General features: G+C 54.4%; 41 non-coding genes across 41 annotated transcripts; all 41 read right to left on the bottom strand.

Annotated features, from left to right (window-relative positions):
* Positions 1-27: 27 nt before the first annotated feature.
* On the bottom strand, positions 28-109 carry Trnal-uag. The gene has a single exon. It is a non-coding gene; the product is annotated as a tRNA-Leu (tRNA).
* Positions 110-856: 747 nt separating this feature from the next.
* Positions 857-928, bottom strand: Trnah-gug. The gene has a single exon. It is a non-coding gene; the product is annotated as a tRNA-His (tRNA).
* A 385-nt stretch (positions 929-1313) lies between these two features.
* On the bottom strand, positions 1314-1385 carry Trnae-cuc. The gene has a single exon. It is a non-coding gene; the product is annotated as a tRNA-Glu (tRNA).
* A 445-nt stretch (positions 1386-1830) lies between these two features.
* On the bottom strand, positions 1831-1912 carry Trnal-uag. The gene has a single exon. It is a non-coding gene; the product is annotated as a tRNA-Leu (tRNA).
* Positions 1913-2659: 747 nt separating this feature from the next.
* Trnah-gug lies at positions 2660-2731 on the bottom strand. The gene has a single exon. It is a non-coding gene; the product is annotated as a tRNA-His (tRNA).
* Positions 2732-3117: 386 nt separating this feature from the next.
* On the bottom strand, positions 3118-3189 carry Trnae-cuc. Its single transcript has one exon. It is a non-coding gene; the product is annotated as a tRNA-Glu (tRNA).
* Positions 3190-3634: 445 nt separating this feature from the next.
* Positions 3635-3716, bottom strand: Trnal-uag. Its single transcript has one exon. It is a non-coding gene; the product is annotated as a tRNA-Leu (tRNA).
* Positions 3717-4463: 747 nt separating this feature from the next.
* Trnah-gug lies at positions 4464-4535 on the bottom strand. Its single transcript has one exon. It is a non-coding gene; the product is annotated as a tRNA-His (tRNA).
* Positions 4536-4921: 386 nt separating this feature from the next.
* On the bottom strand, positions 4922-4993 carry Trnae-cuc. Its single transcript has one exon. It is a non-coding gene; the product is annotated as a tRNA-Glu (tRNA).
* Positions 4994-5438: 445 nt separating this feature from the next.
* Trnal-uag lies at positions 5439-5520 on the bottom strand. Its single transcript has one exon. It is a non-coding gene; the product is annotated as a tRNA-Leu (tRNA).
* A 747-nt stretch (positions 5521-6267) lies between these two features.
* Trnah-gug lies at positions 6268-6339 on the bottom strand. Its single transcript has one exon. It is a non-coding gene; the product is annotated as a tRNA-His (tRNA).
* A 386-nt stretch (positions 6340-6725) lies between these two features.
* Positions 6726-6797, bottom strand: Trnae-cuc. Its single transcript has one exon. It is a non-coding gene; the product is annotated as a tRNA-Glu (tRNA).
* A 445-nt stretch (positions 6798-7242) lies between these two features.
* On the bottom strand, positions 7243-7324 carry Trnal-uag. Its single transcript has one exon. It is a non-coding gene; the product is annotated as a tRNA-Leu (tRNA).
* A 747-nt stretch (positions 7325-8071) lies between these two features.
* On the bottom strand, positions 8072-8143 carry Trnah-gug. Its single transcript has one exon. It is a non-coding gene; the product is annotated as a tRNA-His (tRNA).
* A 386-nt stretch (positions 8144-8529) lies between these two features.
* Positions 8530-8601, bottom strand: Trnae-cuc. Its single transcript has one exon. It is a non-coding gene; the product is annotated as a tRNA-Glu (tRNA).
* A 445-nt stretch (positions 8602-9046) lies between these two features.
* Trnal-uag lies at positions 9047-9128 on the bottom strand. The gene has a single exon. It is a non-coding gene; the product is annotated as a tRNA-Leu (tRNA).
* Positions 9129-9875: 747 nt separating this feature from the next.
* Positions 9876-9947, bottom strand: Trnah-gug. The gene has a single exon. It is a non-coding gene; the product is annotated as a tRNA-His (tRNA).
* A 386-nt stretch (positions 9948-10333) lies between these two features.
* Trnae-cuc lies at positions 10334-10405 on the bottom strand. Its single transcript has one exon. It is a non-coding gene; the product is annotated as a tRNA-Glu (tRNA).
* A 445-nt stretch (positions 10406-10850) lies between these two features.
* On the bottom strand, positions 10851-10932 carry Trnal-uag. The gene has a single exon. It is a non-coding gene; the product is annotated as a tRNA-Leu (tRNA).
* Positions 10933-11679: 747 nt separating this feature from the next.
* Positions 11680-11751, bottom strand: Trnah-gug. The gene has a single exon. It is a non-coding gene; the product is annotated as a tRNA-His (tRNA).
* A 386-nt stretch (positions 11752-12137) lies between these two features.
* On the bottom strand, positions 12138-12209 carry Trnae-cuc. Its single transcript has one exon. It is a non-coding gene; the product is annotated as a tRNA-Glu (tRNA).
* A 445-nt stretch (positions 12210-12654) lies between these two features.
* Positions 12655-12736, bottom strand: Trnal-uag. Its single transcript has one exon. It is a non-coding gene; the product is annotated as a tRNA-Leu (tRNA).
* A 747-nt stretch (positions 12737-13483) lies between these two features.
* Positions 13484-13555, bottom strand: Trnah-gug. Its single transcript has one exon. It is a non-coding gene; the product is annotated as a tRNA-His (tRNA).
* Positions 13556-13941: 386 nt separating this feature from the next.
* Positions 13942-14013, bottom strand: Trnae-cuc. The gene has a single exon. It is a non-coding gene; the product is annotated as a tRNA-Glu (tRNA).
* A 445-nt stretch (positions 14014-14458) lies between these two features.
* On the bottom strand, positions 14459-14540 carry Trnal-uag. The gene has a single exon. It is a non-coding gene; the product is annotated as a tRNA-Leu (tRNA).
* Positions 14541-15287: 747 nt separating this feature from the next.
* Trnah-gug lies at positions 15288-15359 on the bottom strand. Its single transcript has one exon. It is a non-coding gene; the product is annotated as a tRNA-His (tRNA).
* Positions 15360-15745: 386 nt separating this feature from the next.
* On the bottom strand, positions 15746-15817 carry Trnae-cuc. The gene has a single exon. It is a non-coding gene; the product is annotated as a tRNA-Glu (tRNA).
* A 445-nt stretch (positions 15818-16262) lies between these two features.
* Trnal-uag lies at positions 16263-16344 on the bottom strand. Its single transcript has one exon. It is a non-coding gene; the product is annotated as a tRNA-Leu (tRNA).
* A 747-nt stretch (positions 16345-17091) lies between these two features.
* Positions 17092-17163, bottom strand: Trnah-gug. The gene has a single exon. It is a non-coding gene; the product is annotated as a tRNA-His (tRNA).
* A 386-nt stretch (positions 17164-17549) lies between these two features.
* Positions 17550-17621, bottom strand: Trnae-cuc. Its single transcript has one exon. It is a non-coding gene; the product is annotated as a tRNA-Glu (tRNA).
* A 445-nt stretch (positions 17622-18066) lies between these two features.
* Positions 18067-18148, bottom strand: Trnal-uag. The gene has a single exon. It is a non-coding gene; the product is annotated as a tRNA-Leu (tRNA).
* A 747-nt stretch (positions 18149-18895) lies between these two features.
* On the bottom strand, positions 18896-18967 carry Trnah-gug. Its single transcript has one exon. It is a non-coding gene; the product is annotated as a tRNA-His (tRNA).
* Positions 18968-19353: 386 nt separating this feature from the next.
* Positions 19354-19425, bottom strand: Trnae-cuc. The gene has a single exon. It is a non-coding gene; the product is annotated as a tRNA-Glu (tRNA).
* Positions 19426-19870: 445 nt separating this feature from the next.
* Positions 19871-19952, bottom strand: Trnal-uag. The gene has a single exon. It is a non-coding gene; the product is annotated as a tRNA-Leu (tRNA).
* A 747-nt stretch (positions 19953-20699) lies between these two features.
* Positions 20700-20771, bottom strand: Trnah-gug. Its single transcript has one exon. It is a non-coding gene; the product is annotated as a tRNA-His (tRNA).
* A 386-nt stretch (positions 20772-21157) lies between these two features.
* On the bottom strand, positions 21158-21229 carry Trnae-cuc. The gene has a single exon. It is a non-coding gene; the product is annotated as a tRNA-Glu (tRNA).
* Positions 21230-21674: 445 nt separating this feature from the next.
* On the bottom strand, positions 21675-21756 carry Trnal-uag. The gene has a single exon. It is a non-coding gene; the product is annotated as a tRNA-Leu (tRNA).
* A 747-nt stretch (positions 21757-22503) lies between these two features.
* On the bottom strand, positions 22504-22575 carry Trnah-gug. Its single transcript has one exon. It is a non-coding gene; the product is annotated as a tRNA-His (tRNA).
* A 386-nt stretch (positions 22576-22961) lies between these two features.
* Trnae-cuc lies at positions 22962-23033 on the bottom strand. Its single transcript has one exon. It is a non-coding gene; the product is annotated as a tRNA-Glu (tRNA).
* Positions 23034-23478: 445 nt separating this feature from the next.
* Positions 23479-23560, bottom strand: Trnal-uag. The gene has a single exon. It is a non-coding gene; the product is annotated as a tRNA-Leu (tRNA).
* Positions 23561-24307: 747 nt separating this feature from the next.
* Positions 24308-24379, bottom strand: Trnah-gug. Its single transcript has one exon. It is a non-coding gene; the product is annotated as a tRNA-His (tRNA).
* Between the last annotated feature and the right edge of the window lie 63 nt (positions 24380-24442).

The following is a 24442-nucleotide window of genomic DNA, read 5'->3' as shown; positions in this document are numbered from 1 at the left end:
AACGGCACAAAAATGAGACGTAAAAAGTGGCAACGGTGGGATTCGAACCCACGCCTCCGGAGAGACTGGTGCCTAAAACCAGCGCCTTAGACCGCTCGGCCACGTTACCGTTGGATCAGCAGCGGCAAAACGTTTCGTTTGTACTACAAAGATCACTTCGAAATGGAAGTATCTTGGCAATCGCCGTGCCATGTATTTCCACTGCTCTCCCACTGGAAGCGTCTCTTTAGGCCATCCACAGCAAGAAAAAGCCGTGCCCGCCGTACGGTAGCGACGCCACTTGTCTGTAGCTGTCGCAGTTAAGGAGACAGCGTCAAGAGACGTTTTCGTGCCGTGACCAGGTTTCGAACCTGCGCTTTCCTTAACCACTAAAGTATCGTAGCTGTAACTGTCAGGCGGAGCTAGAATGCTCCATGTATCAAACATATGTGAGCTCAAGGAGGTTACACTTGAAGGAAAAGCGGCAGGTTAACGCGATCACATCAAAACCCCCGGCAGCTACGGGATTCGAAACCGCGCCTACAGAGAGACTGGTGCCTTAAACCAGCGCCTTAAAGCGCTCGGCCACGCTACATGCGCTGCTTGGTGCGCCAGTGTTCCTAGCATTTGTAGAAACAGTGCACGCCACAGCTTCCTGTTCTGCTGGGACTGGCTGCTCATCCATCGCACTTCAAACGACTGCCCTTTTCGACTACAGAGAGCAGCGGACGTCTGCGCTCTGGGAGGCGACATTACGTGTTGGGGATGAAGTGGTAGTGCTAACTGCGGCCTGCGGAACACGAGTGAAAAAATCAAGAGAGTACTGTCATTTCGAGTACTCGCCATTGCAACGGCAGCAAGGCAAAACTTTCAAAATTGCCGTGACCAGGATTCGAACCTGGGTTATTGCGGCCACAACGCAATGTCCTAACCACTAGACGATCACGGCCATGGCCACGGAGGCGCCCACGGAGGCAGCTGGCTGCAATGCAAGTGGCGATACCCAGCAAAGCCTAGGCCAAGGTGTACGCCACAGCAGTGTCAGACACGGTCTCCATCACATGTATACGAGCAAATGAACGTGCCTGCGCTGTCAGGACTCTAACTACAGTGGTTAGCTGCATTCACCTCCGTGGCAATGTCTTGCAGTCCTCCAAGCCTCTTGACTACAGGTACCGGTATGTGGTCGATAACAAGTGGATAGACGCCGCATCTCTCTCGCCGTCAGGTGTTGCCGCGAGTCATACTTAACGTAGCTTTCTGCACGCGTCAGCGTAGCGTCAGTCGAGCAAAGTCGAGACAAGTCGCATAGGAGGAGCAACAAAAACGCGCAATTCCGGTACCGGGAATCGAACCCGGGCCTCCTGGGTGAGAGCCAGGTATCCTAGCCACTGGACCACACCGGACAACGACGGCAGTGCTCTTTCCAGCGAACGCAGCAGCCGCCCACGGTTAACTGACGACAACTGTAAAAAATCCACTCTCTCGCGTTATAGAACGGCGTGCTCCGGACGCATTTCGTGGAGACGAACGCCAGCAATGATGAGAGCAAAAGGTGCCTACAAATCCTGTCGTTGCACCACGCACTGTTCTACGACAATTCACCAAGCAGACGCTCACGCCTTGTTGTGCTGTTTCCTTTGCGGGCAATGAGTGCATCTGCCTTCGACACAGGAAACATTACACGTTCGGCAGCTGTGGGATTGGAACCCACGCCTCCGAAGAGAATGGTGCCTGAAACCAGCGCCTTAGACCGCTCGGCCACGCTACCTACACAACACGCGCGTCACAAGAGCTGCGTCCTACCCCACGAGGACACACCGCAACGGCACAAAAATGAGACGTAAAAAGTGGCAACGGTGGGATTCGAACCCACGCCTCCGGAGAGACTGGTGCCTAAAACCAGCGCCTTAGACCGCTCGGCCACGTTACCGTTGGATCAGCAGCGGCAAAACGTTTCGTTTGTACTACAAAGATCACTTCGAAATGGAAGTATCTTGGCAATCGCCGTGCCATGTATTTCCACTGCTCTCCCACTGGAAGCGTCTCTTTAGGCCATCCACAGCAAGAAAAAGCCGTGCCCGCCGTACGGTAGCGACGCCACTTGTCTGTAGCTGTCGCAGTTAAGGAGACAGCGTCAAGAGACGTTTTCGTGCCGTGACCAGGTTTCGAACCTGCGCTTTCCTTAACCACTAAAGTATCGTAGCTGTAACTGTCAGGCGGAGCTAGAATGCTCCATGTATCAAACATATGTGAGCTCAAGGAGGTTACACTTGAAGGAAAAGCGGCAGGTTAACGCGATCACATCAAAACCCCCGGCAGCTACGGGATTCGAAACCGCGCCTACAGAGAGACTGGTGCCTTAAACCAGCGCCTTAAAGCGCTCGGCCACGCTACATGCGCTGCTTGGTGCGCCAGTGTTCCTAGCATTTGTAGAAACAGTGCACGCCACAGCTTCCTGTTCTGCTGGGACTGGCTGCTCATCCATCGCACTTCAAACGACTGCCCTTTTCGACTACAGAGAGCAGCGGACGTCTGCGCTCTGGGAGGCGACATTACGTGTTGGGGATGAAGTGGTAGTGCTAACTGCGGCCTGCGGAACACGAGTGAAAAAATCAAGAGAGTACTGTCATTTCGAGTACTCGCCATTGCAACGGCAGCAAGGCAAAACTTTCAAAATTGCCGTGACCAGGATTCGAACCTGGGTTATTGCGGCCACAACGCAATGTCCTAACCACTAGACGATCACGGCCATGGCCACGGAGGCGCCCGCGAAGGCAGCTGGCTGCAATGCAAGTGGCGATACCCAGCAAAGCCTAGGCCAAGGTGTACGCCACAGCAGTGTCAGACACGGTCTCCATCACATGTATACGAGCAAATGAACGTGCCTGCGCTGTCAGGACTCTAACTACAGTGGTTAGCTGCATTCACCTCCGTGGCAATGTCTTGCAGTCCTCCAAGCCTCTTGACTACAGGTACCGGTATGTGGCTCGATAACAAGTGGATAGACGCCGCATCTCTCTCGCCGTCAGGTGTTGCCGCGAGTCATACTTAACGTAGCTTTCTGCACGCGTCAGCGTAGCGTCAGTCGAGCAAAGTCGAGACAAGTCGCATAGGAGGAGCAACAAAAACGCGCAATTCCGGTACCGGGAATCGAACCCGGGCCTCCTGGGTGAGAGCCAGGTATCCTAGCCACTAGACCACACCGGACAACGACGGCAGTGCTCTTTCCAGCGAACGCAGCAGCCGCCCACGGTTAACTGACGACAACTGTAAAAAATCCACTCTCTCGCGTTATAGAACGGCGTGCTCCGGACGCATTTCGTGGAGACGAACGCCAGCAATGATGAGAGCAAAAGGTGCCTACAAATCCTGTCGTTGCACCACGCACTGTTCTACGACAATTCACCAAGCAGACGCTCACGCCTTGTTGTGCTGTTTCCTTTGCGGGCAATGAGTGCATCTGCCTTCGACACAGGAAACATTACACGTTCGGCAGCTGTGGGATTGGAACCCACGCCTCCGAAGAGAATGGTGCCTGAAACCAGCGCCTTAGACCGCTCGGCCACGCTACCTACACAACACGCGCGTCACAAGAGCTGCGTCCTACCCCACGAGGACACACCGCAACGGCACAAAAATGAGACGTAAAAAGTGGCAACGGTGGGATTCGAACCCACGCCTCCGGAGAGACTGGTGCCTAAAACCAGCGCCTTAGACCGCTCGGCCACGTTACCGTTGGATCAGCAGCGGCAAAACGTTTCGTTTGTACTACAAAGATCACTTCGAAATGGAAGTATCTTGGCAATCGCCGTGCCATGTATTTCCACTGCTCTCCCACTGGAAGCGTCTCTTTAGGCCATCCACAGCAAGAAAAAGCCGTGCCCGCCGTACGGTAGCGACGCCACTTGTCTGTAGCTGTCGCAGTTAAGGAGACAGCGTCAAGAGACGTTTTCGTGCCGTGACCAGGTTTCGAACCTGCGCTTTCCTTAACCACTAAAGTATCGTAGCTGTAACTGTCAGGCGGAGCTAGAATGCTCCATGTATCAAACATATGTGAGCTCAAGGAGGTTACACTTGAAGGAAAAGCGGCAGGTTAACGCGATCACATCAAAACCCCCGGCAGCTACGGGATTCGAAACCGCGCCTACAGAGAGACTGGTGCCTTAAACCAGCGCCTTAAAGCGCTCGGCCACGCTACATGCGCTGCTTGGTGCGCCAGTGTTCCTAGCATTTGTAGAAACAGTGCACGCCACAGCTTCCTGTTCTGCTGGGACTGGCTGCTCATCCATCGCACTTCAAACGACTGCCCTTTTCGACTACAGAGAGCAGCGGACGTCTGCGCTCTGGGAGGCGACATTACGTGTTGGGGATGAAGTGGTAGTGCTAACTGCGGCCTGCGGAACACGAGTGAAAAAATCAAGAGAGTACTGTCATTTCGAGTACTCGCCATTGCAACGGCAGCAAGGCAAAACTTTCAAAATTGCCGTGACCAGGATTCGAACCTGGGTTATTGCGGCCACAACGCAATGTCCTAACCACTAGACGATCACGGCCATGGCCACGGAGGCGCCCGCGAAGGCAGCTGGCTGCAATGCAAGTGGCGATACCCAGCAAAGCCTAGGCCAAGGTGTACGCCACAGCAGTGTCAGACACGGTCTCCATCACATGTATACGAGCAAATGAACGTGCCTGCGCTGTCAGGACTCTAACTACAGTGGTTAGCTGCATTCACCTCCGTGGCAATGTCTTGCAGTCCTCCAAGCCTCTTGACTACAGGTACCGGTATGTGGCTCGATAACAAGTGGATAGACGCCGCATCTCTCTCGCCGTCAGGTGTTGCCGCGAGTCATACTTAACGTAGCTTTCTGCACGCGTCAGCGTAGCGTCAGTCGAGCAAAGTCGAGACAAGTCGCATAGGAGGAGCAACAAAAACGCGCAATTCCGGTACCGGGAATCGAACCCGGGCCTCCTGGGTGAGAGCCAGGTATCCTAGCCACTAGACCACACCGGACAACGACGGCAGTGCTCTTTCCAGCGAACGCAGCAGCCGCCCACGGTTAACTGACGACAACTGTAAAAAATCCACTCTCTCGCGTTATAGAACGGCGTGCTCCGGACGCATTTCGTGGAGACGAACGCCAGCAATGATGAGAGCAAAAGGTGCCTACAAATCCTGTCGTTGCACCACGCACTGTTCTACGACAATTCACCAAGCAGACGCTCACGCCTTGTTGTGCTGTTTCCTTTGCGGGCAATGAGTGCATCTGCCTTCGACACAGGAAACATTACACGTTCGGCAGCTGTGGGATTGGAACCCACGCCTCCGAAGAGAATGGTGCCTGAAACCAGCGCCTTAGACCGCTCGGCCACGCTACCTACACAACACGCGCGTCACAAGAGCTGCGTCCTACCCCACGAGGACACACCGCAACGGCACAAAAATGAGACGTAAAAAGTGGCAACGGTGGGATTCGAACCCACGCCTCCGGAGAGACTGGTGCCTAAAACCAGCGCCTTAGACCGCTCGGCCACGTTACCGTTGGATCAGCAGCGGCAAAACGTTTCGTTTGTACTACAAAGATCACTTCGAAATGGAAGTATCTTGGCAATCGCCGTGCCATGTATTTCCACTGCTCTCCCACTGGAAGCGTCTCTTTAGGCCATCCACAGCAAGAAAAAGCCGTGCCCGCCGTACGGTAGCGACGCCACTTGTCTGTAGCTGTCGCAGTTAAGGAGACAGCGTCAAGAGACGTTTTCGTGCCGTGACCAGGTTTCGAACCTGCGCTTTCCTTAACCACTAAAGTATCGTAGCTGTAACTGTCAGGCGGAGCTAGAATGCTCCATGTATCAAACATATGTGAGCTCAAGGAGGTTACACTTGAAGGAAAAGCGGCAGGTTAACGCGATCACATCAAAACCCCCGGCAGCTACGGGATTCGAAACCGCGCCTACAGAGAGACTGGTGCCTTAAACCAGCGCCTTAAAGCGCTCGGCCACGCTACATGCGCTGCTTGGTGCGCCAGTGTTCCTAGCATTTGTAGAAACAGTGCACGCCACAGCTTCCTGTTCTGCTGGGACTGGCTGCTCATCCATCGCACTTCAAACGACTGCCCTTTTCGACTACAGAGAGCAGCGGACGTCTGCGCTCTGGGAGGCGACATTACGTGTTGGGGATGAAGTGGTAGTGCTAACTGCGGCCTGCGGAACACGAGTGAAAAAATCAAGAGAGTACTGTCATTTCGAGTACTCGCCATTGCAACGGCAGCAAGGCAAAACTTTCAAAATTGCCGTGACCAGGATTCGAACCTGGGTTATTGCGGCCACAACGCAATGTCCTAACCACTAGACGATCACGGCCATGGCCACGGAGGCGCCCGCGAAGGCAGCTGGCTGCAATGCAAGTGGCGATACCCAGCAAAGCCTAGGCCAAGGTGTACGCCACAGCAGTGTCAGACACGGTCTCCATCACATGTATACGAGCAAATGAACGTGCCTGCGCTGTCAGGACTCTAACTACAGTGGTTAGCTGCATTCACCTCCGTGGCAATGTCTTGCAGTCCTCCAAGCCTCTTGACTACAGGTACCGGTATGTGGCTCGATAACAAGTGGATAGACGCCGCATCTCTCTCGCCGTCAGGTGTTGCCGCGAGTCATACTTAACGTAGCTTTCTGCACGCGTCAGCGTAGCGTCAGTCGAGCAAAGTCGAGACAAGTCGCATAGGAGGAGCAACAAAAACGCGCAATTCCGGTACCGGGAATCGAACCCGGGCCTCCTGGGTGAGAGCCAGGTATCGTAGCCACTAGACCACACCGGACAACGACGGCAGTGCTCTTTCCAGCGAACGCAGCAGCCGCCCACGGTTAACTGACGACAACTGTAAAAAATCCACTCTCTCGCGTTATAGAACGGCGTGCTCCGGACGCATTTCGTGGAGACGAACGCCAGCAATGATGAGAGCAAAAGTTGCCTACAAATCCTGTCGTTGCACCACGCACTGTTCTACGACAATTCACCAAGCAGACGCTCACGCCTTGTTGTGCTGTTTCCTTTGCGGGCAATGAGTGCATCTGCCTTCGACACAGGAAACATTACACGTTCGGCAGCTGTGGGATTGGAACCCACGCCTCCGAAGAGAATGGTGCCTGAAACCAGCGCCTTAGACCGCTCGGCCACGCTACCTACACAACACGCGCGTCACAAGAGCTGCGTCCTACCCCACGAGGACACACCGCAACGGCACAAAAATGAGACGTAAAAAGTGGCAACGGTGGGATTCGAACCCACGCCTCCGGAGAGACTGGTGCCTAAAACCAGCGCCTTAGACCGCTCGGCCACGTTACCGTTGGATCAGCAGCGGCAAAACGTTTCGTTTGTACTACAAAGATCACTTCGAAATGGAAGTATCTTGGCAATCGCCGTGCCATGTATTTCCACTGCTCTCCCACTGGAAGCGTCTCTTTAGGCCATCCACAGCAAGAAAAAGCCGTGCCCGCCGTACGGTAGCGACGCCACTTGTCTGTAGCTGTCGCAGTTAAGGAGACAGCGTCAAGAGACGTTTTCGTGCCGTGACCAGGTTTCGAACCTGCGCTTTCCTTAACCACTAAAGTATCGTAGCTGTAACTGTCAGGCGGAGCTAGAATGCTCCATGTATCAAACATATGTGAGCTCAAGGAGGTTACACTTGAAGGAAAAGCGGCAGGTTAACGCGATCACATCAAAACCCCCGGCAGCTACGGGATTCGAAACCGCGCCTACAGAGAGACTGGTGCCTTAAACCAGCGCCTTAAAGCGCTCGGCCACGCTACATGCGCTGCTTGGTGCGCCAGTGTTCCTAGCATTTGTAGAAACAGTGCACGCCACAGCTTCCTGTTCTGCTGGGACTGGCTGCTCATCCATCGCACTTCAAACGACTGCCCTTTTCGACTACAGAGAGCAGCGGACGTCTGCGCTCTGGGAGGCGACATTACGTGTTGGGGATGAAGTGGTAGTGCTAACTGCGGCCTGCGGAACACGAGTGAAAAAATCAAGAGAGTACTGTCATTTCGAGTACTCGCCATTGCAACGGCAGCAAGGCAAAACTTTCAAAATTGCCGTGACCAGGATTCGAACCTGGGTTATTGCGGCCACAACGCAATGTCCTAACCACTAGACGATCACGGCCATGGCCACGGAGGCGCCCGCGAAGGCAGCTGGCTGCAATGCAAGTGGCGATACCCAGCAAAGCCTAGGCCAAGGTGTACGCCACAGCAGTGTCAGACACGGTCTCCATCACATGTATACGAGCAAATGAACGTGCCTGCGCTGTCAGCACTCTAACTACAGTGGTTAGCTGCATTCACCTCCGTGGCAATGTCTTGCAGTCCTCCAAGCCTCTTGACTACAGGTACCGGTATGTGGCTCGATAACAAGTGGATAGACGCCGCATCTCTCTCGCCGTCAGGTGTTGCCGCGAGTCATACTTAACGTAGCTTTCTGCACGCGTCAGCGTAGCGTCAGTCGAGCAAAGTCGAGACAAGTCGCATAGGAGGAGCAACAAAAACGCGCAATTCCGGTACCGGGAATCGAACCCGGGCCTCCTGGGTGAGAGCCAGGTATCCTAGCCACTAGACCACACCGGACAACGACGGCAGTGCTCTTTCCAGCGAACGCAGCAGCCGCCCACGGTTAACTGACGACAACTGTAAAAAATCCACTCTCTCGCGTTATAGAACGGCGTGCTCCGGACGCATTTCGTGGAGACGAACGCCAGCAATGATGAGAGCAAAAGGTGCCTACAAATCCTGTCGTTGCACCACGCACTGTTCTACGACAATTCACCAAGCAGACGCTCACGCCTTGTTGTGCTGTTTCCTTTGCGGGCAATGAGTGCATCTGCCTTCGACACAGGAAACATTACACGTTCGGCAGCTGTGGGATTGGAACCCACGCCTCCGAAGAGAATGGTGCCTGAAACCAGCGCCTTAGACCGCTCGGCCACGCTACCTACACAACACGCGCGTCACAAGAGCTGCGTCCTACCCCACGAGGACACACCGCAACGGCACAAAAATGAGACGTAAAAAGTGGCAACGGTGGGATTCGAACCCACGCCTCCGGAGAGACTGGTGCCTAAAACCAGCGCCTTAGACCGCTCGGCCACGTTACCGTTGGATCAGCAGCGGCAAAACGTTTCGTTTGTACTACAAAGATCACTTCGAAATGGAAGTATCTTGGCAATCGCCGTGCCATGTATTTCCACTGCTCTCCCACTGGAAGCGTCTCTTTAGGCCATCCACAGCAAGAAAAAGCCGTGCCCGCCGTACGGTAGCGACGCCACTTGTCTGTAGCTGTCGCAGTTAAGGAGACAGCGTCAAGAGACGTTTTCGTACCGTGACCAGGTTTCGAACCTGCGCTTTCCTTAACCACTAAAGTATCGTAGCTGTAACTGTCAGGCGGAGCTAGAATGCTCCATGTATCAAACATATGTGAGCTCAAGGAGGTTACACTTGAAGGAAAAGCGGCAGGTTAACGCGATCACATCAAAACCCCCGGCAGCTACGGGATTCGAAACCGCGCCTACAGAGAGACTGGTGCCTTAAACCAGCGCCTTAAAGCGCTCGGCCACGCTACATGCGCTGCTTGGTGCGCCAGTGTTCCTAGCATTTGTAGAAACAGTGCACGCCACAGCTTCCTGTTCTGCTGGGACTGGCTGCTCATCCATCGCACTTCAAACGACTGCCCTTTTCGACTACAGAGAGCAGCGGACGTCTGCGCTCTGGGAGGCGACATTACGTGTTGGGGATGAAGTGGTAGTGCTAACTGCGGCCTGCGGAACACGAGTGAAAAAATCAAGAGAGTACTGTCATTTCGAGTACTCGCCATTGCAACGGCAGCAAGGCAAAACTTTCAAAATTGCCGTGACCAGGATTCGAACCTGGGTTATTGCGGCCACAACGCAATGTCCTAACCACTAGACGATCACGGCCATGGCCACGGAGGCGCCCGCGAAGGCAGCTGGCTGCAATGCAAGTGGCGATACCCAGCAAAGCCTAGGCCAAGGTGTACGCCACAGCAGTGTCAGACACGGTCTCCATCACATTTATACGAGCAAATGAACGTGCCTGCGCTGTCAGGACTCTAACTACAGTGGTTAGCTGCATTCACCTCCGTGGCAATGTCTTGCAGTCCTCCAAGCCTCTTGACTACAGGTACCGGTATGTGGCTCGATAACAAGTGGATAGACGCCGCATCTCTCTCGCCGTCAGGTGTTGCCGCGAGTCATACTTAACGTAGCTTTCTGCACGCGTCAGCGTAGCGTCAGTCGAGCAAAGTCGAGACAAGTCGCATAGGAGGAGCAACAAAAACGCGCAATTCCGGTACCGGGAATCGAACCCGGGCCTCCTGGGTGAGAGCCAGGTATCCTAGCCACTAGACCACACCGGACAACGACGGCAGTGCTCTTTCCAGCGAACGCAGCAGCCGCCCACGGTTAACTGACGACAACTGTAAAAAATCCACTCTCTCGCGTTATAGAACGGCGTGCTCCGGACGCATTTCGTGGAGACGAACGCCAGCAATGATGAGAGCAAAAGGTGCCTACAAATCCTGTCGTTGCACCACGCACTGTTCTACGACAATTCACCAAGCAGACGCTCACGCCTTGTTGTGCTGTTTCCTTTGCGGGCAATGAGTGCATCTGCCTTCGACACAGGAAACATTACACGTTCGGCAGCTGTGGGATTGGAACCCACGCCTCCGAAGAGAATGGTGCCTGAAACCAGCGCCTTAGACCGCTCGGCCACGCTACCTACACAACACGCGCGTCACAAGAGCTGCGTCCTACCCCACGAGGACACACCGCAACGGCACAAAAATGAGACGTAAAAAGTGGCAACGGTGGGATTCGAACCCACGCCTCCGGAGAGACTGGTGCCTAAAACCAGCGCCTTAGACCGCTCGGCCACGTTACCGTTGGATCAGCAGCGGCAAAACGTTTCGTTTGTACTACAAAGATCACTTCGAAATGGAAGTATCTTGGCAATCGCCGTGCCATGTATTTCCACTGCTCTCCCACTGGAAGCGTCTCTTTAGGCCATCCACAGCAAGAAAAAGCCGTGCCCGCCGTACGGTAGCGACGCCACTTGTCTGTAGCTGTCGCAGTTAAGGAGACAGCGTCAAGAGACGTTTTCGTGCCGTGACCAGGTTTCGAACCTGCGCTTTCCTTAACCACTAAAGTATCGTAGCTGTAACTGTCAGGCGGAGCTAGAATGCTCCATGTATCAAACATATGTGAGCTCAAGGAGGTTACACTTGAAGGAAAAGCGGCAGGTTAACGCGATCACATCAAAACCCCCGGCAGCTACGGGATTCGAAACCGCGCCTACAGAGAGACTGGTGCCTTAAACCAGCGCCTTAAAGCGCTCGGCCACGCTACATGCGCTGCTTGGTGCGCCAGTGTTCCTAGCATTTGTAGAAACAGTGCACGCCACAGCTTCCTGTTCTGCTGGGACTGGCTGCTCATCCATCGCACTTCAAACGACTGCCCTTTTCGACTACAGAGAGCAGCGGACGTCTGCGCTCTGGGAGGCGACATTACGTGTTGGGGATGAAGTGGTAGTGCTAACTGCGGCCTGCGGAACACGAGTGAAAAAATCAAGAGAGTACTGTCATTTCGAGTACTCGCCATTGCAACGGCAGCAAGGCAAAACTTTCAAAATTGCCGTGACCAGGATTCGAACCTGGGTTATTGCGGCCACAACGCAATGTCCTAACCACTAGACGATCACGGCCATGGCCACGGAGGCGCCCGCGAAGGCAGCTGGCTGCAATGCAAGTGGCGATACCCAGCAAAGCCTAGGCCAAGGTGTACGCCACAGCAGTGTCAGACACGGTCTCCATCACATGTATACGAGCAAATGAACGTGCCTGCGCTGTCAGGACTCTAACTACAGTGGTTAGCTGCATTCACCTCCGTGGCAATGTCTTGCAGTCCTCCAAGCCTCTTGACTACAGGTACCGGTATGTGGCTCGATAACAAGTGGATAGACGCCGCATCTCTCTCGCCGTCAGGTGTTGCCGCGAGTCATACTTAACGTAGCTTTCTGCACGCGTCAGCGTAGCGTCAGTCGAGCAAAGTCGAGACAAGTCGCATAGGAGGAGCAACAAAAACGCGCAATTCCGGTACCGGGAATCGAACCCGGGCCTCCTGGGTGAGAGCCAGGTATCCTAGCCACTGGACCACACCGGACAACGACGGCAGCGCTCTTTCCAGCGAACGCAGCAGCCGCCCACGGTTAACTGACGACAACTGTAAAAAATCCACTCTCTCGCGTTATAGAACGGCGTGCTCCGGACGCATTTCGTGGAGACGAACGCCAGCAATGATGAGAGCAAAAGGTGCCTACAAATCCTGTCGTTGCACCACGCACTGTTCTACGACAATTCACCAAGCAGACGCTCACGCCTTGTTGTGCTGTTTCCTTTGCGGGCAATGAGTGCATCTGCCTTCGACACAGGAAACATTACACGTTCGGCAGCTGTGGGATTGGAACCCACGCCTCCGAAGAGAATGGTGCCTGAAACCAGCGCCTTAGACCGCTCGGCCACGCTACCTACACAACACGCGCGTCACAAGAGCTGCGTCCTACCCCACGAGGACACACCGCAACGGCACAAAAATGAGACGTAAAAAGTGGCAACGGTGGGATTCGAACCCACGCCTCCGGAGAGACTGGTGCCTAAAACCAGCGCCTTAGACCGCTCGGCCACGTTACCGTTGGATCAGCAGCGGCAAAACGTTTCGTTTGTACTACAAAGATCACTTCGAAATGGAAGTATCTTGGCAATCGCCGTGCCATGTATTTCCACTGCTCTCCCACTGGAAGCGTCTCTTTAGGCCATCCACAGCAAGAAAAAGCCGTGCCCGCCGTACGGTAGCGACGCCACTTGTCTGTAGCTGTCGCAGTTAAGGAGACAGCGTCAAGAGACGTTTTCGTGCCGTGACCAGGTTTCGAACCTGCGCTTTCCTTAACCACTAAAGTATCGTAGCTGTAACTGTCAGGCGGAGCTAGAATGCTCCATGTATCAAACATATGTGAGCTCAAGGAGGTTACACTTGAAGGAAAAGCGGCAGGTTAACGCGATCACATCAAAACCCCCGGCAGCTACGGGATTCGAAACCGCGCCTACAGAGAGACTGGTGCCTTAAACCAGCGCCTTAAAGCGCTCGGCCACGCTACATGCGCTGCTTGGTGCGCCAGTGTTCCTAGCATTTGTAGAAACAGTGCACGCCACAGCTTCCTGTTCTGCTGGGACTGGCTGCTCATCCATCGCACTTCAAACGACTGCCCTTTTCGACTACAGAGAGCAGCGGACGTCTGCGCTCTGGGAGGCGACATTACGTGTTGGGGATGAAGTGGTAGTGCTAACTGCGGCCTGCGGAACACGAGTGAAAAAATCAAGAGAGTACTGTCATTTCGAGTACTCGCCATTGCAACGGCAGCAAGGCAAAACTTTCAAAATTGCCGTGACCAGGATTCGAACCTGGGTTATTGCGGCCACAACGCAATGTCCTAACCACTAGACGATCACGGCCATGGCCACGGAGGCGCCCGCGAAGGCAGCTGGCTGCAATGCAAGTGGCGATACCCAGCAAAGCCTAGGCCAAGGTGTACGCCACAGCAGTGTCAGACACGGTCTCCATCACATTTATACGAGCAAATGAACGTGCCTGCGCTGTCAGGACTCTAACTACAGTGGTTAGCTGCATTCACCTCCGTGGCAATGTCTTGCAGTCCTCCAAGCCTCTTGACTACAGGTACCGGTATGTGGCTCGATAACAAGTGGATAGACGCCGCATCTCTCTCGCCGTCAGGTGTTGCCGCGAGTCATACTTAACGTAGCTTTCTGCACGCGTCAGCGTAGCGTCAGTCGAGCAAAGTCGAGACAAGTCGCATAGGAGGAGCAACAAAAACGCGCAATTCCGGTACCGGGAATCGAACCCGGGCCTCCTGGGTGAGAGCCAGGTATCCTAGCCACTAGACCACACCGGACAACGACGGCAGTGCTCTTTCCAGCGAACGCAGCAGCCGCCCACGGTTAACTGACGACAACTGTAAAAAATCCACTCTCTCGCGTTATAGAACGGCGTGCTCCGGACGCATTTCGTGGAGACGAACGCCAGCAATGATGAGAGCAAAAGGTGCCTACAAATCCTGTCGTTGCACCACGCACTGTTCTACGACAATTCACCAAGCAGACGCTCACGCCTTGTTGTGCTGTTTCCTTTGCGGGCAATGAGTGCATCTGCCTTCGACACAGGAAACATTACACGTTCGGCAGCTGTGGGATTGGAACCCACGCCTCCGAAGAGAATGGTGCCTGAAACCAGCGCCTTAGACCGCTCGGCCACGCTACCTACACAACACGCGCGTCACAAGAGCTGCGTCCTACCCCACGAGGACACACCGCAACGGCACAAAAATGAGACGTAAAAAGTGGCAACGGTGGGATTCGAACCCACGCCTCCGGAGAGACTGGTGCCTAAAACCAGCGCCTTAGACCGCTCGGCCACGTTACCGTTGGATCAGCAGCGGCAAAACGTTTCGTTTGTACTACAAAGATCACTTCGAAATGGAAGTATCTTGGCAATCGCCGTGCCATGTATTTCCACTGCTCTCCCACTGGAAGCGTCTCTTTAGGCCATCCACAGCAAGAAAAAGCCGTGCCCGCCGTACGGTAGCGACGCCACTTGTCTGTAGCTGTCGCAGTTAAGGAGACAGCGTCAAGAGACGTTTTCGTGCCGTGACCAGGTTTCGAACCTGCGCTTTCCTTAACCACTAAAGTATCGTAGCTGTAACTGTCAGGCGGAGCTAGAATGCTCCATGTATCAAACATATGTGAGCTCAAGGAGGTTACACTTGAAGGAAAAGCGGCAGGTTAACGCGATCACATCAAAACCCCCGGCAGCTACGGGATTCGAAACCGCGCCTACAGAGAGACTGGTGCCTTAAACCAGCGCCTTAAAGCGCTCGGCCACGCTACATGCGCTGCTTGGTGCGCCAGTGTTCCTAGCATTTGTAGAAACAGTGCACGCCACAGCTTCCTGTTCTGCTGGGACTGGCTGCTCATCCATCGCACTTCAAACGACTGCCCTTTTCGACTACAGAGAGCAGCGGACGTCTGCGCTCTGGGAGGCGACATTACGTGTTGGGGATGAAGTGGTAGTGCTAACTGCGGCCTGCGGAACACGAGTGAAAAAATCAAGAGAGTACTGTCATTTCGAGTACTCGCCATTGCAACGGCAGCAAGGCAAAACTTTCAAAATTGCCGTGACCAGGATTCGAACCTGGGTTATTGCGGCCACAACGCAATGTCCTAACCACTAGACGATCACGGCCATGGCCACGGAGGCGCCCGCGAAGGCAGCTGGCTGCAATGCAAGTGGCGATACCCAGCAAAGCCTAGGCCAAGGTGTACGCCACAGCAGTGTCAGACACGGTCTCCATCACATGTATACGAGCAAATGAACGTGCCTGCGCTGTCAGGACTCTAACTACAGTGGTTAGCTGCATTCACCTCCGTGGCAATGTCTTGCAGTCCTCCAAGCCTCTTGACTACAGGTACCGGTATGTGGCTCGATAACAAGTGGATAGACGCCGCATCTCTCTCGCCGTCAGGTGTTGCCGCGAGTCATACTTAACGTAGCTTTCTGCACGCGTCAGCGTAGCGTCAGTCGAGCAAAGTCGAGACAAGTCGCATAGGAGGAGCAACAAAAACGCGCAATTCCGGTACCGGGAATCGAACCCGGGCCTCCTGGGTGAGAGCCAGGTATCCTAGCCACTGGACCACACCGGACAACGACGGCAGCGCTCTTTCCAGCGAACGCAGCAGCCGCCCACGGTTAACTGACGACAACTGTAAAAAATCCACTCTCTCGCGTTATAGAACGGCGTGCTCCGGACGCATTTCGTGGAGACGAACGCCAGCAATGATGAGAGCAAAAGGTGCCTACAAATCCTGTCGTTGCACCACGCACTGTTCTACGACAATTCACCAAGCAGACGCTCACGCCTTGTTGTGCTGTTTCCTTTGCGGGCAATGAGTGCATCTGCCTTCGACACAGGAAACATTACACGTTCGGCAGCTGTGGGATTGGAACCCACGCCTCCGAAGAGAATGGTGCCTGAAACCAGCGCCTTAGACCGCTCGGCCACGCTACCTACACAACACGCGCGTCACAAGAGCTGCGTCCTACCCCACGAGGACACACCGCAACGGCACAAAAATGAGACGTAAAAAGTGGCAACGGTGGGATTCGAACCCACGCCTCCGGAGAGACTGGTGCCTAAAACCAGCGCCTTAGACCGCTCGGCCACGTTACCGTTGGATCAGCAGCGGCAAAACGTTTCGTTTGTACTACAAAGATCACTTCGAAATGGAAGTATCTTGGCAATCGCCGTGCCATGTATTTCCACTGCTCTCCCACTGGAAGCGTCTCTTTAGGCCATCCACAGCAAGAAAAAGCCGTGCCCGCCGTACGGTAGCGACGCCACTTGTCTGTAGCTGTCGCAGTTAAGGAGACAGCGTCAAGAGACGTTTTCGTGCCGTGACCAGGTTTCGAACCTGCGCTTTCCTTAACCACTAAAGTATCGTAGCTGTAACTGTCAGGCGGAGCTAGAATGCTCCATGTATCAAACATATGTGAGCTCAAGGAGGTTACACTTGAAGGAAAAGCGGCAGGTTAACGCGATCACATCAAAACCCCCGGCAGCTACGGGATTCGAAACCGCGCCTACAGAGAGACTGGTGCCTTAAACCAGCGCCTTAAAGCGCTCGGCCACGCTACATGCGCTGCTTGGTGCGCCAGTGTTCCTAGCATTTGTAGAAACAGTGCACGCCACAGCTTCCTGTTCTGCTGGGACTGGCTGCTCATCCATCGCACTTCAAACGACTGCCCTTTTCGACTACAGAGAGCAGCGGACGTCTGCGCTCTGGGAGGCGACATTACGTGTTGGGGATGAAGTGGTAGTGCTAACTGCGGCCTGCGGAACACGAGTGAAAAAATCAAGAGAGTACTGTCATTTCGAGTACTCGCCATTGCAACGGCAGCAAGGCAAAACTTTCAAAATTGCCGTGACCAGGATTCGAACCTGGGTTATTGCGGCCACAACGCAATGTCCTAACCACTAGACGATCACGGCCATGGCCACGGAGGCGCCCGCGAAGGCAGCTGGCTGCAATGCAAGTGGCGATACCCAGCAAAGCCTAGGCCAAGGTGTACGCCACAGCAGTGTCAGACACGGTCTCCATCACATTTATACGAGCAAATGAACGTGCCTGCGCTGTCAGGACTCTAACTACAGTGGTTAGCTGCATTCACCTCCGTGGCAATGTCTTGCAGTCCTCCAAGCCTCTTGACTACAGGTACCGGTATGTGGCTCGATAACAAGTGGATAGACGCCGCATCTCTCTCGCCGTCAGGTGTTGCCGCGAGTCATACTTAACGTAGCTTTCTGCACGCGTCAGCGTAGCGTCAGTCGAGCAAAGTCGAGACAAGTCGCATAGGAGGAGCAACAAAAACGCGCAATTCCGGTACCGGGAATCGAACCCGGGCCTCCTGGGTGAGAGCCAGGTATCCTAGCCACTGGACCACACCGGACAACGACGGCAGTGCTCTTTCCAGCGAACGCAGCAGCCGCCCACGGTTAACTGACGACAACTGTAAAAAATCCACTCTCTCGCGTTATAGAACGGCGTGCTCCGGACGCATTTCGTGGAGACGAACGCCAGCAATGATGAGAGCAAAAGGTGCCTACAAATCCTGTCGTTGCACCACGCACTGTTCTACGACAATTCACCAAGCAGACGCTCACGCGTTGTTGTGTTGTTTCCTTTGCGGGCAATGAGTGCATCTGCCTTCGACACAGGAAACATTACACGTTCGGCAGCTGTGGGATTGGAACCCACGCCTCCGAAGAGAATGGTGCCTGAAACCAGCGCCTTAGACCGCTCGGCCACGCTACCTACACAACACGCGCGTCACAAGAGCTGCGTCCTACCCCACGAGGACACACCGCAACGGCACAAAAATGAGACGTAAAAAGTGGCAACGGTGGGATTCGAACCCACGCCTCCGGAGAGACTGGTGCCTAAAACCAGCGCCTTAGACCGCTCGGCCACGTTACCGTTGGATCAGCAGCGGCAAAACGTTTCGTTTGTACTACAAAGATCACTTCGAAATGGAAGTATCTTGGCAATCGCCGTGCCATGTATTTCCACTGCTCTCCCACTGGAAGCGTCTCTTTAGGCCATCCACAGCAAGAAAAAGCCGTGCCCGCCGTACGGTAGCGACGCCACTTGTCTGTAGCTGTCGCAGTTAAGGAGACAGCGTCAAGAGACGTTTTCGTGCCGTGACCAGGTTTCGAACCTGCGCTTTCCTTAACCACTAAAGTATCGTAGCTGTAACTGTCAGGCGGAGCTAGAATGCTCCATGTATCAAACATATGTGAGCTCAAGGAGGTTACACTTGAAGGAAAAGCGGCAGGTTAACGCGATCACATCAAAACCCCCGGCAGCTACGGGATTCGAAACCGCGCCTACAGAGAGACTGGTGCCTTAAACCAGCGCCTTAAAGCGCTCGGCCACGCTACATGCGCTGCTTGGTGCGCCAGTGTTCCTAGCATTTGTAGAAACAGTGCACGCCACAGCTTCCTGTTCTGCTGGCACTGGCTGCTCATCCATCGCACTTCAAACGACTGCCCTTTTCGACTACAGAGAGCAGCGGACGTCTGCGCTCTGGGAGGCGACATTACGTGTTGGGGATGAAGTGGTAGTGCTAACTGCGGCCTGCGGAACACGAGTGAAAAAATCAAGAGAGTACTGTCATTTCGAGTACTCGCCATTGCAACGGCAGCAAGGCAAAACTTTCAAAATTGCCGTGACCAGGATTCGAACCTGGGTTATTGCGGCCACAACGCAATGTCCTAACCACTAGACGATCACGGCCATGGCCACGGAGGCGCCCGCGAAGGCAGCTGGCTGCAATGCAAGTGGCGATACCCAGCAAAGCCTAGGCCAAGGTGTACGCCACAGCAGTGTCAGACACGGTCTCCATCACATTTATACGAGCAAATGAACGTGCCTGCGCTGTCAGGACTCTAACTACAGTGGTTAGCTGCATTCACCTCCGTGGCAATGTCTTGCAGTCCTCCAAGCCTCTTGACTACAGGTACCGGTATGTGGCTCGATAACAAGTGGATAGACGCCGCATCTCTCTCGCCGTCAGGTGTTGCCGCGAGTCATACTTAACGTAGCTTTCTGCACGCGTCAGCGTAGCGTCAGTCGAGCAAAGTCGAGACAAGTCGCATAGGAGGAGCAACAAAAACGCGCAATTCCGGTACCGGGAATCGAACCCGGGCCTACTGGGTGAGAGCCAGGTATCCTAGCCACTGGACCACACCGGACAACGACGGCAGTGCTCTTTCCAGCGAACGCAGCAGCCGCCCACGGTTAACTGACGACAACTGTAAAAAATCCACTCTCTCGCGTTATAGAACGGCGTGCTCCGGACGCATTTCGTGGAGACGAACGCCAGCAATGATGAGAGCAAAAGGTGCCTACAAATCCTGTCGTTGCACCACGCACTGTTCTACGACAATTCACCAAGCAGACGCTCACGCCTTGTTGTGCTGTTTCCTTTGCGGGCAATGAGTGCATCTGCCTTCGACACAGGAAACATTACACGTTCGGCAGCTGTGGGATTGGAACCCACGCCTCCGAAGAGAATGGTGCCTGAAACCAGCGCCTTAGACCGCTCGGCCACGCTACCTACACAACACGCGCGTCACAAGAGCTGCGTCCTACCCCACGAGGACACACCGCAACGGCACAGAAATGAGACGTAAAAAGTGGCAACGGTGGGATTCGAACCCACGCCTCCGGAGAGACTGGTGCCTAAAACCAGCGCCTTAGACCGCTCGGCCACGTTACCGTTGGATCAGCAGCGGCAAAACGTTTCGTTTGTACTACAAAGATCACTTCGAAATGGAAGTATCTTGGCAATCGCCGTGCCATGTATTTCCACTGCTCTCCCACTGGAAGCGTCTCTTTAGGCCATCCACAGCAAGAAAAAGCCGTGCCCGCCGTACGGTAGCGACGCCACTTGTCTGTAGCTGTCGCAGTTAAGGAGACAGCGTCAAGAGACGTTTTCGTGCCGTGACCAGGTTTCGAACCTGCGCTTTCCTTAACCACTAAAGTATCGTAGCTGTAACTGTCAGGCGGAGCTAGAATGCTCCATGTATCAAACATATGTGAGCTCAAGGAGGTTACACTTGAAGGAAAAGCGGCAGGTTAACGCGATCACATCAAAACCCCCGGCAGCTACGGGATTCGAAACCGCGCCTACAGAGAGACTGGTGCCTTAAACCAGCGCCTTAAAGCGCTCGGCCACGCTACATGCGCTGCTTGGTGCGCCAGTGTTCCTAGCATTTCTAGAAACAGTGCACGCCACAGCTTCCTGTTCTGCTGGCACTGGCTGCTCATCCATCGCACTTCAAACGACTGCCCTTTTCGACTACAGAGAGCAGCGGACGTCTGCGCTCTGGGAGGCGACATTACGTGTTGGGGATGAAGTGGTAGTGCTAACTGCGGCCTGCGGAACACGAGTGAAAAAATCAAGAGAGTACTGTCATTTCGAGTACTCGCCATTGCAACGGCAGCAAGGCAAAACTTTCAAAATTGCCGTGACCAGGATTCGAACCTGGGTTATTGCGGCCACAACGCAATGTCCTAACCACTAGACGATCACGGCCATGGCCACGGAGGCGCCCGCGAAGGCAGCTGGCTGCAATGCAAGTGGCGATACCCAGCAAAGCCTAGGCCAAGGTGTACGCCACAGCAGTGTCAGACACGGTCTCCATCACATTTATACGAGCAAATGAACGTGCCTGCGCTGTCAGGACTCTAACTACAGTGGTTAGCTGCATTCACCTCCGTGGCAATGTCTTGCAGTCCTCCAAGCCTCTTGACTACAGGTACCGGTATGTGGCTCGATAACAAGTGGATAGACGCCGCATCTCTCTCGCCGTCAGGTGTTGCCGCGAGTCATACTTAACGTAGCTTTCTGCACGCGTCAGCGTAGCGTCAGTCGAGCAAAGTCGAGACAAGTCGCATAGGAGGAGCAACAAAAACGCGCAATTCCGGTACCGGGAATCGAACCCGGGCCTCCTGGGTGAGAGCCAGGTATCCTAGCCACTGGACCACACCGGACAACGACGGCAGTGCTCTTTCCAGCGAACGCAGCAGCCGCCCACGGTTAACTGACGACAACTGTAAAAAATCCACTCTCTCGCGTTATAGAACGGCGTGCTCCGGACGCATTTCGTGGAGACGAACGCCAGCAATGATGAGAGCAAAAGGTGCCTACAAATCCTGTCGTTGCACCACGCACTGTTCTACGACAATTCACCAAGCAGACGCTCACGCCTTGTTGTGCTGTTTCCTTTGCGGGCAATGAGTGCATCTGCCTTCGACACAGGAAACATTACACGTTCGGCAGCTGTGGGATTGGAACCCACGCCTCCGAAGAGAATGGTGCCTGAAACCAGCGCCTTAGACCGCTCGGCCACGCTACCTACACAACACGCGCGTCACAAGAGCTGCGTCCTACCCCACGAGGACACACCGCAACGGCACAAAAATGAGACGTAAAAAGTGGCAACGGTGGGATTCGAACCCACGCCTCCGGAGAGACTGGTGCCTAAAACCAGCGCCTTAGACCGCTCGGCCACGTTACCGTTGGATCAGCAGCGGCAAAACGTTTCGTTTGTACTACAAAGATCACTTCGAAATGGAAGTATCTTGGCAATCGCCGTGCCATGTATTTCCACTGCTCTCCCACTGGAAGCGTCTCTTTAGGCCATCCACAGCAAGAAAAAGCCGTGCCCGCCGTACGGTAGCGACGCCACTTGTCTGTAGCTGTCGCAGTTAAGGAGACAGCGTCAAGAGACGTTTTCGTGCCGTGACCAGGTTTCGAACCTGCGCTTTCCTTAACCACTAAAGTATCGTAGCTGTAACTGTCAGGCGGAGCTAGAATGCTCCATGTATCAAACATATGTGAGCTCAAGGAGGTTACACTTGAAGGAAAAGCGGCAGGTTAACGCGATCACATCAAAACCCCCGGCAGCTACGGGATTCGAAACCGCGCCTACAGAGAGACTGGTGCCTTAAACCAGCGCCTTAAAGCGCTCGGCCACGCTACATGCGCTGCTTGGTGCGCCAGTGTTCCTAGCATTTGTAGAAACAGTGCACGCCACAGCTTCCTGTTCTGCTGGCACTGGCTGCTCATCCATCGCACTTCAAACGACTGCCCTTTTCGACTACAGAGAGCAGCGGACGTCTGCGCTCTGGGAGGCGACATTACGTGTTGGGGATGAAGTGGTAGTGCTAACTGCGGCCTGCGGAACACGAGTGAAAAAATCAAGAGAGTACTGTCATTTCGAGTACTCGCCATTGCAACGGCAGCAAGGCAAAACTTTCAAAATTGCCGTGACCAGGATTCGAACCTGGGTTATTGCGGCCACAACGCAATGTCCTAACCACTAGACGATCACGGCCATGGCCACGGAGGCGCCCGCGAAGGCAGCTGGCTGCAATGCAAGTGGCGATACCCAGCAAAGCCTAGGCCAAGGTGTACGCCACAGCAGTGTCAGACACGGTCTCCATCACATTTATACGAGCAAATGAACGTGCCTGCGCTGTCAGGACTCTAACTACAGTGGTTAGCTGCATTCACCTCCGTGGCAATGTCTTGCAGTCCTCCAAGCCTCTTGACTACAGGTACCGGTATGTGGCTCGATAACAAGTGGATAGACGCCGCATCTCTCTCGCCGTCAGGTGTTGCCGCGAGTCATACTTAACGTAGCTTTCTGCACGCGTCAGCGTAGCGTCAGTCGAGCAAAGTCGAGACAAGTCGCATAGGAGGAGCAACAAAAACGCGCAATTCCGGTACCGGGAATCGAACCCGGGCCTACTGGGTGAGAGCCAGGTATCCTAGCCACTGGACCACACCGGACAACGACGGCAGTGCTCTTTCCAGCGAACGCAGCAGCCGCCCACGGTTAACTGACGACAACTGTAAAAAATCCACTCTCTCGCGTTATAGAACGGCGTGCTCCGGACGCATTTCGTGGAGACGAACGCCAGCAATGATGAGAGCAAAAGGTGCCTACAAATCCTGTCGTTGCACCACGCACTGTTCTACGACAATTCACCAAGCAGACGCTCACGCCTTGTTGTGCTGTTTCCTTTGCGGGCAATGAGTGCATCTGCCTTCGACACAGGAAACATTACACGTTCGGCAGCTGTGGGATTGGAACCCACGCCTCCGAAGAGAATGGTGCCTGAAACCAGCGCCTTAGACCGCTCGGCCACGCTACCTACACAACACGCGCGTCACAAGAGCTGCGTCCTACCCCACGAGGACACACCGCAACGGCACAGAAATGAGACGTAAAAAGTGGCAACGGTGGGATTCGAACCCACGCCTCCGGAGAGACTGGTGCCTAAAACCAGCGCCTTAGACCGCTCGGCCACGTTACCGTTGGATCAGCAGCGGCAAAACGTTTCGTTTGTACTACAAAGATCACTTCGAAATGGAAGTATCTTGGCAATCGCCGTGCCATGTATTTCCACTGCTCTCCCACTGGAAGCGTCTCTTTAGGCCATCCACAGCAAGAAAAAGCCGTGCCCGCCGTACGGTAGCGACGCCACTTGTCTGTAGCTGTCGCAGTTAAGGAGACAGCGTCAAGAGACGTTTTCGTGCCGTGACCAGGTTTCGAACCTGCGCTTTCCTTAACCACTAAAGTATCGTAGCTGTAACTGTCAGGCGGAGCTAGAATGCTCCATGTATCAAACATATGTGAGCTCAAGGAGGTTACACTTGAAGGAAAAGCGGCAGGTTAACGCGATCACATCAAAACCCCCGGCAGCTACGGGATTCGAAACCGCGCCTACAGAGAGACTGGTGCCTTAAACCAGCGCCTTAAAGCGCTCGGCCACGCTACATGCGCTGCTTGGTGCGCCAGTGTTCCTAGCATTTGTAGAAACAGTGCACGCCACAGCTTCCTGTTCTGCTGGGACTGGCTGCTCATCCATCGCACTTCAAACGACTGCCCTTTTCGACTACAGAGAGCAGCGGACGTCTGCGCTCTGGGAGGCGACATTACGTGTTGGGGATGAAGTGGTAGTGCTAACTGCGGCCTGCGGAACACGAGTGAAAAAATCAAGAGAGTACTGTCATTTCGAGTACTCGCCATTGCAACGGCAGCAAGGCAAAACTTTCAAAATTGCCGTGACCAGGATTCGAACCTGGGTTATTGCGGCCACAACGCAATGTCCTAACCACTAGACGATCACGGCCATGGCCACGGAGGCGCCCGCGGAGGCAGCTGGCTGCAATGCAAGTGGCGATACCCAGCAAAG

This window comes from Schistocerca piceifrons, unplaced genomic scaffold (assembly GCF_021461385.2).
Source record: "Schistocerca piceifrons isolate TAMUIC-IGC-003096 unplaced genomic scaffold, iqSchPice1.1 HiC_scaffold_622, whole genome shotgun sequence".
Lineage (NCBI taxonomy): Eukaryota > Metazoa > Arthropoda > Insecta > Orthoptera > Acrididae > Schistocerca > Schistocerca piceifrons.
Note: the sequence above shows the minus strand (reverse complement) of the source record. Positions and strands in the feature narration are given on the sequence as shown.